Source organism: Furipterus horrens, unplaced genomic scaffold, assembly GCF_987537825.1.
Source record: "Furipterus horrens unplaced genomic scaffold, mFurHor1.1.pri manual_scaffold_1, whole genome shotgun sequence".
NCBI lineage: Eukaryota > Metazoa > Chordata > Mammalia > Chiroptera > Furipteridae > Furipterus > Furipterus horrens.
The window spans coordinates 141,839,141-141,843,303 of NW_028327171.1; the positions used below are offsets into that span (position 1 = coordinate 141,839,141).

At 42.9% G+C, this 4,163-nt stretch overlaps 1 pseudogene; it reads right to left on the bottom strand.

Annotated features, from left to right (window-relative positions):
* Positions 1-1,647: 1,647 nt before the first annotated feature.
* On the bottom strand, positions 1,648-3,516 carry LOC150021990 (ATP-dependent 6-phosphofructokinase, platelet type-like; annotated as a pseudogene).
* Between the last annotated feature and the right edge of the window lie 647 nt (positions 3,517-4,163).

Sequence of the window (4,163 nt, forward strand, 5' to 3'; positions counted from 1 at the left end):
TACTGTTTGTCTGGGGTCCTCTATCTCAGAGGATTGTCTTCAGGATCCTTCAAGAATTTTCAAAGCATTTTAAGAAATAAGAACATGTATTTCTTTTTTATTCAAATAAATTACCTTTAATTTTTTAATTGCTCTGTTGAAAAAATGCTGTTTCTCTCAATTTCCTGGAATGGTTTTAAAATAAAGAATACAACAGGGGTTGCAGGGCAGGGGCTAGGTGGAGGTGGGAAAATGGTGGAAAATGGGGGGCATATATAAAGATTAAAAACACATATTATACCAGTTCTAGTTTCTGAGATATGGAGCTATTTTGTCCCCTCAAGATTTTGGTTTGAGATTTACATAGGTTGGAATGGTCATAGACTGGGCTTATATTTTATTTATTTGTGCTATTACTTAAATCAAGCAATCAGTTACACATTATATGCAATTTCAAGGCAGGTAGTTAATGAGGAGTTTAATAATAAAGGTTTTAAAAGAGTGCATTAGAACTTTTCTTGGTTCCCATTATAGTACATAGTGATACATTAAGATGATGTCTGATGGTAAAGTTACTGTTAAGTGAATTGGAAGGAGAGATGGCAATACGTTTTTCTCAGTGAAAAGACTAAAACTGAGAACAATAAGGGTCACTGAAAAAACAAAGCCTAGGAGTCTAGATATCAACAAAATACTTAGAAATAGTGTTTTGGCAGTTGGATCGGTGCCTATCTGCTAACATGGTTTGCTTTCTTCATTTCTCAGATCTCATCTTTCTTTTCCTTGAAAATCCAAGTTATCTTCATTCTTCCTGAGGGAGGCTTTCCCAAATTTTATAATGTTTTAAGTCAGATCATTATACAATGCTTATATTATTATCACTATGTAAATGCTATGCACATCAGAGCCAACATGTGTGGTTATATATGTGGGTATATATGTGTCTCTATTTTCATAGTACATGGCTGATTACTTTCTGGACAGACCTTCTGTATCTTTCTGTGTGTACGTGTATGTATCTCCTTAGGTTTTCTCTCTTTTTTTCTTCTAATAAGTATAGCAGTGAGTCTGTTTCATGTATCCATGCCTCTGTTTCTATTTTGTTCAACAATTTATTTTGTAAATTAGATTCCACATATAAGTGAGATCATATGATATTGGACTTTCACAGATTGGCTTATTTTACTTAAGCATCATAATCTCTAGGTTAACACATGCTGTCTCAAAAGTTAAAAGTTTCTTCTTTTTTATGGTTATGCAATATTCCATTGTGTAAATACACCACTGTCTTTTAGAATTTTGATGGTATCATTCTGCTTCCTTCTAGCTTCCAGTGTCACTATTGTGAGAGTTTTCCTTTGCTTTACATATTCTGGCATTTCACAGTAGTTTGCTTTGCAATTTTTTTTTTTTTTTTTTTTTTTAGTTTTAGCCAAATGTTTAATTCCACTGAAAATGCCTGTTTTAAAGCAGTGGAAAGAGTATGCAATATAGCAGACAACTCACTGGAGTCTCAGGACCAGTGGGGTGAGAAGGACACAGGACGGGTGCACTGTGATCAGGGACTAATGTCAACAGTACTCACGTAAAGTGCTGATAAATAACTTAAGTGTTAGAAAAATGGGTGGCAAAAAGGAAGTCCAAAGCGTCACTGGTGGGCAATGGCGTCTAGATGGCTGCAGACTCCACGTGACTATGGTGAACGTGCTCCAGCTGGCCCACGTCAGAGACATCAAGGTTGGTCTTGTACTTGTCCAGGAGCTTCATGAGGGCCTGAAGCTTCAGGCACCACTGCTCTTTGGGAATTCTGTGCTCAAAGTCTGTCCCCTTCAGCTCTGCCACAGGTTGGAAAACAAGGTTTCTTTTGCATATTCTCAGCACACAGATGGAGTCATCAGTTACAAACCTTCTTCCTTTTCCCTGAGCCTCCTTCAGTTGTGTGGTGATCCACTGCATGACTCCGGCAGAGATCTTGGTTCCAAAGTTTCTGTCAAATGGGGACGGTGCTCTACCCTGCTGCATGTGGCCCAGCACGTTCTTCCTGCAGTCAAACACCCCTTTGCCTTCTTCTGAATAGAGCTGGTAGATGAAGTCTGTGGTGTAGTTTCCACTGCAGCTCTCATTTCTGAGCACAAGTCCCCTCTGAATGGTGGTCTTCAATCTTCTCTGTTAGGTGCTCCATGTTGGCCTACAGATCTCTGATGTCAAAGGGCTCCTCAAAGATGTAGGCTGCATCAGCACCAGCTGGCCAGGTGTTAGCCAGGTGGCCGCAGTAGCTGTCCATGGTCTCAATGATGAACACGTGGCGCTTGGTCCCGCTGGCTGAGTGCTTGATACGGTCACAGGTATCTACAACCGCATTTACTGCAGTGTCACAGCCCAGGCTCAGCTCTGTGCCGGGGACATTGTTGCTAACGGTGGCAGGCATGAGGCAAATGGGGATGCAAAGCTTCTGGTGGTCGCCACGCGCCTGGGCAAACATGATGGAGCTCTGGAAAGCATCAGTGATGGTGTTTAGAGCAATGTCGGCACTGATGCTGAAATCGGACCCTGGCACATTGTTGGACACGGTGGCGGGAACCATAACCATAGGGACACAGAACTCCTCAAGTTTCCCCTGGGAGGCTGACAGTTCCAGCAGTCCCAGGTAGGCCTCAAACCCACCGATGATGGCAGTGCGTTGATGCTGTGGGTGCGCATCTGTGCAGCAATTTCTTCCAAGTACTTCCCGGGGAGTGTCGGCTTTGTCCCAAGAATGGAACCGCCTGGTCCGGTCCAGCCTCTGACATCCAACCAGCCGATTTCTTTTACTTGGCCTCTGGCAAAGCCCTCAAATCCATCATAGACGGTGTACATCTTGTGTCCTTCTGAGATGCCGAACCGCACAGCCGAGAGCACGGCCACGTTCATCCCAGCAGCTGGTGCTCCCACATTGATGACAGCCATATTGAAGTCACTCTTTAGGATACTGGAGTCTGGCATCTTGATGGCGAGCCGCTTGTAGGCATTAAGGTTGCCCTCGAAACTCCTTCTTTGGAGCTGCACAGCATCCTTGAACCTCCTCTTATCCATGCCTTTTGGACAGCCCAGATCATCTGCATGCACTCCATCAGGGGCAGGCGCACGGCCTGGTTCCCATTCAGCAACACCACAAGGCCAGGGTCTCTGGAATGGCCTGCACAAGGGCAACGACAGCCTCCAGCCCCATGTGGCTGGCCAAAATCCTGTCAAAGGCTGATGGCGTCCCACCTCTCTGCATGAGTTCAAGTATGGTCACTTGCGTGTCCTACCCCAGCTGCGTCACCCCAGATCCTTGATTTGCTCTGAGGTAATAGGCTTATTTTGGGTATCGATTATTCTTTCAGCTACAGTGATGATATTCAGCCTTTTTTTTTTTTCCGGGCCCGGTTCTCACATGGTCTCCTGCCAACCCTCTTCTGGCGGAGATTCCGGAAGGAACACCCAGATTGCCCAACAGGCCAAGGCACCTACCAGGGCTAGATACCTGCAGTGTCTCCCCATGACCTCGAGAACAAAGGTCCTGTGGTGGCTCTGGGCCTTTGTCATGATGGCATCGAGGACTTCAGTGATCTGGTGCAAAGCTGAGTCAGTGCCGATGGTCATGTCTGTCCCACAGAAGTCGTTGTCTATGGAGCCCACCACCCCCGTGATGATGAGGTACCTGTGCTTCTTCACCTCGTCCTTGTTGATACATTAGTAACATCCATTATTATAGGCACTAAGTATATTCTTTCAATCTAGAAACTTATGTAATCCATTTATGAATATTTTCCTGACATATTTTTTGAATGATTTCTTCCCCTTTGTTGTCTTTTTCTCTGGAACTGCAATTATTTGGGTAAGGATCACTTGGACCGACTCTCTAATTTTCTTACCTTTCTTTCCTACTTTCTGTATTTTTTGACAAACATTCTTAATTTTATCTTCTATATTTCATTGACTTTTATTTTATTATGTCTTAATTTTAAAGAGTATTTTTATCACTAAATATTCATTATAATTCACAAATGCAGTATCTTCTTCTATGTCTTTGACCATATTAATTCAAGCTTTTATTCAGAATTTTTTCTCATGAATAAAATCTGTTTTCTCAAGTGCTTCCAGTTACCTTCTCTTTTATTATTTTCGTCTCACTTTCTCATGTTAGACATTTTATTAGATAC